The sequence below is a fragment of the Diospyros lotus genome, chromosome 8 (genome assembly GCF_014633365.1).
Source record: "Diospyros lotus cultivar Yz01 chromosome 8, ASM1463336v1, whole genome shotgun sequence".
Classification (NCBI taxonomy): Eukaryota; Viridiplantae; Streptophyta; class Magnoliopsida; order Ericales; family Ebenaceae; genus Diospyros; species Diospyros lotus.
The window spans coordinates 27,823,075-27,836,423 of record NC_068345.1 but is presented as its reverse complement, the minus strand read 5'-3'; the positions used below and the strand labels follow the sequence as shown (position 1 = coordinate 27,836,423).

At 37.7% G+C, this 13,349-nt stretch overlaps 1 protein-coding gene across 4 annotated transcripts in view; it reads right to left on the bottom strand.

Moving 5' to 3' along the window:
• The window catches only part of LOC127808051 (pre-mRNA-processing protein 40A), a 91,730-nt gene extending 81,061 nt beyond the window's left edge, over positions 1–10,669 (bottom strand). For 3 of the 4 annotated variants that reach the window (XM_052346373.1, XM_052346375.1, XM_052346376.1), the window contains exon 1: positions 10,302–10,669. The gene's annotated coding sequence lies outside the window, so the exon portion shown is untranslated. The remainder of the gene's footprint in view (positions 1–10,301) is intronic. The other variant, XM_052346374.1, reaches the window with a different exon arrangement.
• Positions 10,670–13,349: the final 2,680 nt, after the last annotated feature.

The window sequence follows — 13,349 nt, the reverse complement described above, 5'->3', positions numbered from 1 at the left end:
CCTCCCTAAAAATGACACCATTCGAAGCACTCTTTGGGTACCAATCACCTATTTTACCAATGGCCAAGGGCCATAACTTAGTGGCCACAGTGGATGACTACTTGATCCAAAAGCAATAGATGGTGCAAACTCTAAAGAAGGAGTTAGCTAGTGCACAAAACCGGATAAAACAATTAACTAATAAGAAGAGAGAGGGTTTTCTCTGTTGGGGATAAGGTGTACTTGAAATTGAGGCAAGCACAGCTGAAAACCATATCACCCCACAAGCTAAACAAGCTCAACCCAAAGTTCTATGGTCCCTATGAAGTGACTGAACAAGTGGGAAAAGCTGCCTATAGCTTATAGCTCCCAGAGGAGTCCTCCCATCCATTTCTGAGATGGCATCTCATATCCCATGTGTCACTCCTTAAACCTTCCACTGACAACAACCCGGTCAGTCCCACCCTGCCTCCAGTAGCCCAAAATAGCCAACATGGGGCAAAACCTATAGCTATTGTTGGGAGAAGAGTTATCTACAAACAAAAGGCACCGATCACACAGATGTTGGTGCGCTGGTCCAACCTCCATCCAGAGAACAATACATGGGAGTGCTTGTCGGATTTCCTACGAGAGTTTCCCCAAGCGTTCGGGTTACTTTGACCTACTTGAGGACAAGTAGCAATTCAAGCAGAGGAGCAATTGTCATGGTCCCGTAGTTAGGAACGTTAAGGTGAGAATAAAAAAGGGTATTCTTGTAATAAAATCAAGAGGTAGTTAGAGAGTGGTATTATTGTAATAAGATCAAAAGGTAGTTAGAGAATAATTCAAATGGTGATTGTAATTCAAATGTGGCGCCCAGGCTTGGTATATAAACCAAGTCCCATGACCAGAAGGAGGCGTGAATGGAAAAGTATTGATTCTGTTTTCCCTGCAAATTTATCTCAATCTCTCTCCCTTCATTCTTCCATTCTCTCACTCGAACCCTCAATTCTCGTGCAATTCCCACTGAATTGCGAGAGAATTTCCTTTTTCATAATTGAGTTCTAACAATGAAGTACCTATTTGATGGATAACTTAGGGCTAAGATTGATCTTGCCCTGTCCTTGGGTAGGAATCGAGATTCCATTGGCAATGGTTATCTGTTTGGTGGTTTCAAGAGGCTCATATGACTCAAAAACATAGAGGTTAGGGGTCATGTGATCGATGACTCCTAAATCTAAGATACACATGTTATTCCTATCAATTTTACAGGCTAAAAAAGAACCAGAATTTAGGTAGTTACCTTGTTGTGCAAAAGAGAGCAAGCTCCATCCTGGATTCTCCTTAGAAAATTTTTCTACTTGTTAATCTCCTCAACATTCAACTGATTAAGATTAGGTCCACCAAATTCTGTCTTACCAGAGGACCCAACTTCCTCTTGTTCCTTGCTTGAGAGATAAACCTGGTGCTTTAGATTCCTAAATCCTCCCATTTTGCTCAAAACAGCTTCCTTCCCATGGAGTTTGAAGCAATGTTCTAAAAATCGGCCTAGGCACCGATGAGGCGCTAGGCGACCCCTAGCCGCCGCGAATATGGCCTAGGCGGCCCCTCTAGGCGTCGGCCCGATTAATCGAGCGATGGCAGCACCTAACCATCTGGGACGCCTAATTTTTGTGTTTAAATTTTACCTTTCATCGATTTCGAAGCCTCATTTACTCCTCTCAGTCGTCGCCCTCTCATACTCCTCTAAGCCCAAGGTTGCCGCTACATGAACGCCGTTGGTACCTCCTCGCTGCCTCAAGCTCCATCGCGACCTCCTCACCACTTCTATGCCGTTAAGCTCCATCCTTGTTGTCGCGTCCTCGTTGTGTCAACGCTGTCGTCGCCGTTGTCAAGCTCCATCTCTACTTTCGCTTCCGCTTCAGACCCCCCCCCCCCCAAGCTCTCTCGAGCGTGCGCTGGCGCTGTTGGGTCTCTCTCTCTCGCGTTGTTGGGTGTTAGTATTAGGGTTTATTATGTTATTTAATTTTTTTTATTTATATGTTAGATATATATATTTTTTTATATGTTAAATATATTAGATATATATATTTTTCTATTTCTGTTTATATGTTAGATATATATATTTTTTTCTTTTCTATTTATATATTAGATATATATCTAATATATATATTAGATATATATATTTTTTCATACCACTTTTAACTTTGATTTAATTAAAAATAACATCAAGTTATATCATAAAATTGAAAAATATAAAAAAAATCAACAGTTTTTCTAGACCCGACTAACGCCTAACGCATTTTAGAACACTAGTTTGAAGCAAGTCTCCCTAGTGTGGGTAGGTTTCTTACAATAGCTACACCACAACCATTCATAGCCTGGATTCTTAGTTTGAGCCTCTGATTTTCCTACTTTAAACCCTACTCCTCCTTTGTTATTGATCATCATGACAGAAGCTTCAAAAGTATTCTCATTAAGCATAGCACCCCTCCGGTTTTCTTCACTTCTAACAATGGCAAATACTTCATTAAGAATAGGGAGTTTATCTATACCAAGCACTTGAATCCTCACCTGATCAAATTCTAGATTAAGGCCTGCTAGGAATTCAACAATCCTATCTCACTCAAAAATCCAATTGAGGGTGGTAGCATCCTCACTGCACACCATTTTAAAGTCCTAATAATGATCAAGTTCCAACCATAAGCCCTTCATCCTATTACATTATTTTGTTACAGTTAATGGCCCTTGCCTAATACAACTAATCTTGGTCTTAATCTCAAAGATTACTGAGACATACTGAACCTTAGAGTAGGTTTGTCTAACTGTTTCCCAAATCTCCTTTGTTAAACTCAAAAACATAAAATTCTTACTATGCTCAGGCTGCATTGCACTCCATAGCCAAGGCATAATGAGACAATTCTCAACATCCCATGTCATGAAAGTGGGATCTGAGTACTTTGGTGGAGGGACAAACAAGTGGCCGATTTTCCCGCAACCTTTGACAAAGGTCCTTACAAGTTGAGCCCACTGCAAGTAGTTCCTACTGTCCAAGCGGTAGGAATGATGCATACCAGGCAAATCTCCTGCTCCAGTTGGTTGTTCAACTGAAGTTGATTCTCCAGTCGTCAAGGTGGGTGCAGCTTCAGAGAGTTCTAACATGTTCACTAGAATAATTGATAGAACAAAGAAGAAAAGGCAATGAAGGCTTAGAAGGAACGGAAGGAAAATATTGCAATGAAGGCACGCTAGGGTTTTAGTCTTTTAGATGGACTGGGCTAGTATCATAGGCTCTGATACCATGTAGAAAACAGAATGAATCAATTAGAATAATTCTCCAATAATTCAGAATATACAAGATGATGTCCTCTTATAGAGGAGTAGGGAAACCACATAAGGAAAACTACCTTCTATAAGAACTACAACATAAGGAAAGGATACATATTTACATTCTTAGGAAAGATTCCTAAATCTGAATTAGGAAAGATTCTATTTTGGATTAGGAAGCTTCTAAAACCTCACTATCACACACATCTTCGTTCACCAACATTTTCAGTTCATATATTAACAGCAACTGTTATGATTTGCATTAGTTAAGTTTTCAAGTCTCGGTAGAGGGCTTTAGTATGTAGTTGGGAATAATTTTTATGTGTTTAAAATGTAACGGAAATAACTTCTATAAGTTATTTCCGACAGTCCTTATTATTTCTTTACTTGCATATAAAGTCCTTGGTTGTAACCGCCTCTATCTTTTATAAATAGTGGCAGATAGGTTCTGGGGTAGGGCAATTTAGCATTCATTCTTCCTGATTTTCTTGCACAGTCTCTAGAAAGAATTAAGAGAGAGCTTTGCTAGGTCCTTGTATTCTCAGAAGGGGAGGCTATTGTTCATAGCCAAGAGTGTGCAAGAGGGAGTGTTGTATCCTGTTGGCTTTCTAGAGGATTCTGTCTCAGTCACCGGCAGTCTGGATGAAGCATTTCATGCCTAAACTAGGATAAGATTCTTGTCTGTTTACTTTTCTATTATTGCTTTGATTAACTCTAATATTGGTTAGTCTATTTTTGTTCCTATCGAGTTGGATTTGGTTGTGTGAGTGTGGGATTTCTTGTGTGATAATTGGTCCTATATTCAACAATTTGGTATCAGAGCCTAGGATTACACATAATCATGTTCAAGATTCATCCAGGAACCCTTAGAACAATCTTAGAAACCCAAGGAAATGGCTCTGTCCAGTTCCGCATCAAGGTACAATATTGAAAAATTTAATGGATCAAATGATTTTTCTTTATGGAAAATAAAAATGCAAGCCCTCCTCGATAATCTTGGATTAAAGGAGGCCCTAAAAGAGGAATCAAAGGATAAAGAGAAAGTAGGGGATGGGGCAAAGACTCTCACAGCAAAACAGAGAGCGGATATAGAGGAAAAAGCTTTTAATACTTTGATTCTCAGTTTAGGAGATAAGGTATTAACGGAAGTATCCAAGATGACTACAACCTTAGAAATCTAGAAAATTGGACAATCTCTATTTAACAAAAACCTTATCAAGTCGATTATATCTAAAGACAAAATTCTTTACATTTAGGATGAAAGAAAATCAAAAGTTGCAAGATCATATAGATGAGTTCAATAAATATGCCTAAACTTAGAAAACATCAATGTTAAGTATGGCAATGAAGATAGGGCACTAGTTTTATTACACTCTTTGCTTCGGTCATATGAGCACTTTGTTGATATCCTACAACATGACAGGGATAAACTGTCTTTAGAAGATGTAATTGGAGCCCTAAATTCAAAAGACTTGAGGTATAACCAGGAAGAAAAGTCCTCCAGTGGTGATGTTCTGACTGCTAGATCTAGGAGTTTTAAAAAGGATTTCAAAAGGAAAAGTAAATCTAGATCTAAGTTAAGAAATAGGAGAAATCCTGTTAAATGTTACCATTGCCGAGAAGAAGGGCATTTTAAGAGAAACTGTCCAAAGAGGAAGAAAGATTTCAAGGAGAAGAATGTCTCGGATGGTGGAGCATCAGTGTGTGAGTTTGTGTATGATAGTTCTGATGCATTAACAGTGTGTGAGAACTCAATGAAGGAAATGTGGATCATGGATTCCGATTGTTCCTTCCACAGGACACCCAATAGACACTGGTTTGTAAATTACCAGGCCACTGATAGGAGCAAGGTCCTTCTAGGAAATGATCATGAGTGTAAGGTCCAAGGAATAGGAGAAGTAAGGCTTAAGATGCATGACAATACCTATAGAACCCAACAAGCTGTAAGACACATCCCGGAATTAAAAAGAAATTTAATCTCTCTTGGTGAATTAACTAGAAATGGCTATAGTTTTAAGGGAGAGGGAGATACACTTAAAGTATCCAAAGGATCCCTAGTGTGTATGAAGGCTAGCCAGTAGAATGGGATATATGTTCTACAAGCTGCTGGGTTAAATGGGGAAGCAGCAGTGGCAAGTGATAAGGCAACCATAATATCAAGATTGTGGCACCTTAGGATGGCTCATATAAGTGAGCTGGGCCTTAAAGAATTAGCCAGACAAGGGATGTTAAAAGGGAACCAAATGGCAGGTTTAGATAAGTGTGAATCCTGTATATATGGGAAGGCCACTAAGGTAAAATTTAATAAAACAGCTATAAACTTATCTAAGGGACCCCTAAATTATATCCATAGCGATTTATGGGGACCTACCCAGACTGTCACTTATAGAGGAGCTAGGTATTTTGTGTCCATAATTGATGATTTCTCAAGGATGGTATGGATTTAAGTTTTAAAAACAAAAGAACATACTTTTGAAGCATTCAAAATATGGAAAACCATGATAGAGAATCAAAGGGGGAGGAAGATAAAGACCATTAGTACTGACAATAGACCTTGAATTCTACAATAAGGAATTCTCATACCTATGTAAAAACAGTGGGATAGTTAGGCATTTGACTGCCCCAGGAAACCCTAGACAAAATGGCCTTGCCGAGAGGATGAATATGACACTCCTAGAGAAAGTTAGGTGTATGCTATTTCATGCAAACCTATCAAAGGCATTTGGGGGAAGCTGTTAACACTACAGCCTATGTCCTGAATAGGTCTCCATCAGCAGCACGAGTTTAAGACCCCTTATGAAAAATGGACAAGACATAAACCTAGCCTAAAACACCTAAGGGTATTCGGGTGTATTGCATATGCCCATACAAAACAAGGAAAGCTGGAACCTAGGGAACAAAAATGTATTTTTATAAGATATCCAGCTGGGGTAAAAGGGTATAAGCTATGGAGTCTAGAACCTGAAAACCAAAGGATTATAGTTACAAGGGATGTCATTTTTTATGAGAAATATGTAGCTAAGGGACTGCATGATAATGGTAGTAAGCAGCTGACATCTACAATAGAAAATGTAAATATAGAATGGCAGGAAAATATACCTAGTGCTGAAACATCTGGCTCTCAAAGCCAGGATTTGGATCATCGGGTGGATTTAGAGGAGCCCATAGTCGATCAAGACTTTGACCCTCATGTAGAAAGAAAGGGGGGATCAGATGCAAAAGATGAACCTGATCAACATAGATATAATGTTGCTCAGGACAGGCAAAAAGGGCAATCCAAACCCCCTAAGAGATGTGGCTTTTTAGACCTGGTTTCCTATGCATTTACAAGTGCATCAGAGGTAGTAGGGGAGGAGAAACCCCTAACTTATGAGGAAGCTATAGCCTCTAAGGATTCAAGGAAGTGGGTTGAGGCTATAAAATCATAAATCAACTCATTAAGAAAGAATGAGACTTGGACCTTAGTTTAAAGGCCTAAGGGATAAAGAGTAGTGGGCTATAAATGGCTCTATAAGATAAAAGGAAGAGCCGGAAAGGATTCTAAGCCTAGATATAAAGCTAGGTTGGTTGCAAGAGGATTCACACAAGTTGCAGGAGTTGATTATAATGAGGTATTTTCCCTTGTGGTTAGGCACACCTCAATTAGAATACTCCTTGCAATGACAGACCACATGGATCTGGTGTTGGAACAAATAGATGTCACAACTGTGTTTTTACAAGGAGAATTAGATGAAAAGATTCTTCTCATGGAGGAGCCTAAGGGTTCGAGTCTAAAGGGAAAATAGAGCAAGTATGCCTTCTTAGGAAATCCCTATATGGACTAAAACAATCACCACGTCAATAGTATAAAAGATTTGACACTTTTATGATTGAACATAGGTTTGTTAGGAATTCATATGATTGTTGTGTATACTTTAAGCAAGTATCAAACAGCATATCCTTGTACATCCTATTGAATGTTGACGACATGTTGATTGCAAGTCAATCAAGGAAGGAAATCCAACAATTAAAACTGGACTTAAAGTCAGCATTTGAAATAAAAGACTTAGGAGAAGCAAGGAAGATATTGGGAATTGAAATTAAGAGGGATAAACAAATAAGAACCCTAGCACTATCACAAGAAAATTATCTACGGAAATTAATACAAAGGTTTAGAATGGCCAAGGCAAAAGCTGTTAGCACACCATTTGCCCAGCATTTCAAGCTATCAGCAAGTCAATCTCTTATAAATGAGGAAGATAAGGCAGAAATGAGAGATGTATCATGCTCTAATGCAATAGGAAGCTTGATGTATAGCATGGTCTGTACTTGGCCAGACCTTGCACATGCCATGAGTGTGGTTAGCCGATTTATGGCAAACCCAGGGAAGGCTCATTGAGGTGCAGTTAAGTGGATGTTCAAGTACCTAAAAGGATCATTAGGCACTAGTTTGGTTTATGGAGGAGTAGAAAAGGGAACAGAAGCCAAAATCCTAGGATACTCCGATGCAAACTATGCAACGGATCAAGATAGGAGAAGATCAACCACAGGTTATGTCTTTAAGATTTGGGATGACACAGTGAGTTGGAAGGCCAATTTACAACATGTTGCAGCCTTATCAACTACTGAGGAAGAATATATAGCCATAGCAGAGACAATAAAGGAGGCTATGTGGTTAAAGAGGCTTTTAGGAGAATTGCTAAGAAGGTAGATAGATACCTCCATGAAATGTGACAGCCAAAACGCAATTCATCTAGCAAGAAATCAGCCTCACCATGAACCCACAAAACATATTGATGTTCGTCTGCATTTTATCAGGGAGATACTTGACAAAAAGGAGCTGAAGTTAGAAAAAGTGGCAGGGGAAGACAATGTGTGAAATCATTTGTATTAGATTAGTTTTCTGTACTTAGTTTTTCCTTTATGTAATTCTATTAGCATGTTTTCTCATTGTAAATGAGGGTTTTATAGTTTAGTTTAGGCTATTCGAAAGTTGTTAGATTTTGGTCAGGAGGGTCAGTCAGTTGTAACTGACTTGCCTGCCCTTATGATTTATAAATAGGGACTGGGGAGGGCTCAAATATATCATGAAAGCAGGGGGGTGTCTTCGCGAGTATGTGCTAGGCCGAGAGAAGGGTTATTTTGTATGTTCTCTTGGGGTGTTCATCTCTATATAGTCTAGGGTTTTTAGACTGTGGGAAAGAGAGAGATTTTCTAGTGCATGTAATCGCTGTAAGAATCCAAGATAGTAGAGTTTTCATAGTACCCAAGGCAGTCTGGATGTAGGTCTCATTTATGAGATTGAACCAGGATAAAATCTTGTGTTTCTTGTGTGGTTTGTTGCTGATTTGTATTCCTATTCTTGTGGTTTCTGTCGAGTGCTGTGTGACTTAATCTTTGAGGTGTAATCGATGAGTTCTTGGAGGGATAGTAGGCTGTGTGTGTGGCAGTCCTAAGTACAACACAATGCAGTGGACATGTTCACCAAGGCCGTTCTAGCAGCCAAGAAGAAGCACTACATGAAGCTACTCAACATGGCTTGAGGAAGTCTAAGCAATCAAGCTTAGGAGGAAGCCGGAAGATAAAAGAAAGAAAGCAGAAGCAAAACCTAGAAGACTGAAGATTGAAGGCTCAATTATTGCAAATTGGTGGAGAAAATTGTTATGATTTGCATTAGCTAAGTTTTCAAGTCTCGGTAGAGGGCTTTAGTATGTAATTGGGAATAATTTTTATGTGTTTAAAATGTAACGGAAATAACTTCTATAAGTTATTTCCGACAGTCCTTATTATTTCTTTATTTGCATATAAAGTCCTTGGTTGTAACCGCCTCTATCTTTTATAAATAGCGGCGAATAGGTTCTGGGGTAGGGCAATTCAGCATTCATTCTTCTTGATTTTCTTGCACAATCTCTAGAGAGAATTAAGAGAGAGCTTTGCCCGATCCTTGTATTCTTGGCAGGGGAGGCTATGCAAGAGGGAGTGTTGTATCCTGTTGGCTTTCTAATGGATTCTGTCTCGGTCACCGGCAGTCTGAATGTAGGGCATTTCATGCCTGAACCAGGATAAGATTCTTGTCTCTTTACTTTTTTATTATTGCTTTGATTTACTCTAATATTGGTTATTCTATTTCTGTTCCTATCGAGTGAGATTTGGTTGTGTGAGTGGGATTCCTTGTGTGATAATTGATCCTATATTCAACAATAACAAACAACAAAGAATATTGACTGATAAAGTTAGGAATTACCTTGATTTTCGTTTCCCACCAATCATCATCTTCCACAATGGTCTTCCCTGTTTAATCCCAACTTAATCCAGACTCTCATCACATCATTTGCCTAAAAAGGGTCCATTCGTTCTTCATGGAATCACAATGATTGTTCAACTATTTGTTATCATAATGTCTCCCTGTCCTCTCATTAAAAGTTTTAACCAAACATTTCCAACCATCTTTATTTATGAAAGACCCTGGACTATTTCCTTTCTCAATTTCCTTTTCTATCAACTCTATAAACCTAAAGTGTGTTAAGTCATCCCACCTAGCAGAGCTTCGACCCATACCAAGATCATCATTGGCCCCCTTTCTCTTTCCTTTTTCATTATTGAACTTACCAGCCTTATTAGTACTGTCTTGTTGCATATCTATCTATATTAGAATCAACAAAGCAAATGATATGAAACAAACTGAGATAATAAACAGATATCATGTTATGTCATAACAGCAAAAATCACAACAAAAATCAACACACCCAGCAAGTAAAGAACCATGTGCACAGCAATCCTAAACGACAAATATCACAACAAATCCAACACCAAAAATCACAGCCAAAATCTGTAAACAACAAAAATCACATCAACACAAAACGCAGCAAAAATTCAACAATAAAAACACAACAAAAATCTGTTAATAGCAACAAACCACAGCAGTTAAAATGTCAATGTTCACACCAACCCTAAACAGCAAATAAAACAACAAATCCAACAACAAAATACAGAAAAAATCTGTTCACAGCAACAAAATACTGCAACAAACGGGATACCTGTCAGATCGGAATTGATGTGACGCCGGAGTGGGAACACTGTGACGCCGGCGAGCAGCAGCAGTGGCAGCAGCAAAGAAGACGGAGATGATGGGACGCTGTGGCGCTGGAGATTTGAAGCCGGATCGAGAACGCTGAGAACCGGATATGAGAGGGCGAACGGAGAGCGGAAGATGAAGCAGCGGCGACGGACAAGGGACGCCGGAAACAGCAGCAGCAACGACGGACAGGAGATGATGTGTCAGCGCCAACGGATGACGGAAGCCGGAGATGAGCTACGGAAGAGGGACGCCAGAGGTGCACGCAGCCGCCGAGATAATGGACGCAATACAGATGCTACCGAAGAAGGAGAAGGGAAATGAGAAACTGATAGCACGAATGTGATTTTTGGGTTAGGGGTTTGGACATTCGCTTGAAATTTTTTGATTTCTTTGAGGGTAATATAGTCTTTTAATTAGTGAAAATCAAATTTCCCCATTAAATTTAAAGTTTTAAAAATGAAAAGTTATTAAATTTTAAAACCTAATCAAACATCCTTTGAATTCAAACAGTAAGTTCGAATAGGAGCCCCGATTCTGCAAAACGCACAATTAGGTTAGGTCCGAATTCACGAGTCTCTTGGAATTGAGGAGTTGGTAGCCCAAACTCGATTTAGAATCCTTGGAAGCTCTAAATGTAGCCCAGCCCAGCCCATTAGAGATCCAATCGGGTGTAATCCAAAAGCCTTATAACAAATTCAGTAACCAATTTGAATCAATCAAAACGGAATTGAGGCTGATCCAAATTGAATTAAAGCCTCGCCCAACTAAAAAGTCTGAAAGTCTGGTGTCAATTAGGACGATGGTACTGGGTAGCGGCTTAATAAATGAAGTTTGAGTATCAAAAGGATGCTTCTTAAAAAATATCAGCTAAGTAGGAATATGGATATTAGCAGAGTATGGGGAATAGAGTCTGCTATTTGTACCTACCTAGATATAATTATATCATGTTATTTTATCTAATTATATATTATAATTTATATATTAAAAAAAGTAGACATATTCTCACAAACTTTAAACAAAACCTAATTATAATCTCTCTTGTCTCTTGCCATAACTATCAACAAATTAATGTGTATTTTATGTATTTTATCTTTTGGACAAAGTGTAATAATTGCACAATGTTTTTGGCACTCAAACACCCTTGTTGATTGATAATAAATATCTTATGCTTTTAAGTATTTTACCAATCAATAAGAGTGTTTGAAAACAAAAAATTATGTGCAATTATTGCACTTTGTTTGAAAATAAAATGTATTAATATGCCTTAACAACTTAAGGCCCTTTTTTCCTTCATAAAGATGATTTAGATTATTACAATTATTGTTGAGTAGCTTTTTGCTTACACTAATATCAAATTCCTCCACTATCAAAATATCCCTGCTACAAATTTTTTTTTTTTTTTAAATTTTTCCTTAAGTCAGTTTTCAAAGAAATTCTAATAGCCAACAACTATGAATTTAAAGGTTGAGTTTAAATATGACAAAATAAGACAATACAAGATTTACATCTAAACAGAATGAAGCAATATAATCATAGTTCATTCACATGATATGAGTCATGTCTTCATTTTCTTGTAATAGATGCTATGTACCAGCCACAACATACCAATTTCAGCCACAAGACACAAGCTTATATCTATAAAATCCAATTTCAAATCATTAAAATAAAATCCAGCAACAAAATAAATAAAGACATACCTTTAAATATCGTTGCCCAGCATCATCATCTCATGTTATTATCTTTACAGTGTCATTCCATCCAAACTGACTTATCGCCAACATGCCACAAATTAAGTATCCATGTTGTTTTTTTCCAAACATAGATAGATCTTCAACTCGATGTGAGGTTGAGCCCTTAAATTTGAACTGGTAGAGGCTTTGGCTAAGCCTTTTTAAGTAAGTATTGCCAAATACCCTCCTTAAAAGGGTGTCATTATTATGCACACTTCAAATTTTTGACAGCAATATCTTTCAGTGTACGTGATAATGAGGCGCTCTTCTTCTATCTTTGTCCACACTTGTCGGCTTGAAACACTTTTCCTCCCTCTCGCCATAGTTTGAGAGTTTTCTAAGTACTCCATTTTTATTTATAAGATGAAAGTAAGACTGTAAAATAATATCATATCTGAAGAAATCAATTATATTATAAAAAAATAAAAAATAAAAATATATTAGAATTATTAATAATATGCAAGAATAAATATTTATTACATATCACTAATCATAAAACAATAATATCTAAAAAATTAAGACAATATTCAAGACTATTTAATTATTTGTCATTACAAGCAAATACCAATTTGTAAAGCATGCCGTTCAAGCAGAGCACTCGCCCATTCATTATACATGGTTGTAGTTAAATTGTCGCTAAAAGTCCTCCATGATTCACAAGTTTGTCCAAAGTCCACAAAATCACCATCCTCATCGTTGTCCAATGTTGTTTCAATAACCTAAAACACCTTTTTATCACATTTTGAGTTGATAAATGCTTCATATTAAAAAACTCCTCATGAGTTTGAGGAGCAAGTGCACCCGTCTCTCCAATCGTTAAAGTGGTATCTATCACTTTTATACAATATTAAAAAACTTTCATCGTTCGCTCGTGTATCCACTAAGACAAATAAATCACAATAAAAAATGTCAAACATAATTTAAATGCGTGAGGAAACTCTTACACAATGAATGAAAATTAGAACTTTTAAGGCATTATTTTGAATCACCACATCAAGAAGGACCATACCATTAGTTGTTGAACCTTTCCAACCATATAAGATAAAAACAAATTTCACGTCTCGATCACACACCCCAAGAACATTAATTGCTATGTCCCGTTTCCGTATCTTGTATCTTGGTTTATCAATTTCCCTGACTCTAACCTTGATGTAAGTCTCATCTATTGCTCATAGGCAACCATGTGTCGCATCACATTTTATATATTAGCTCAGGATTTTCACATTTTAAAGATAGATTAGGATTTCCATCTCTCATTAGTACAACCTTCCTCTACC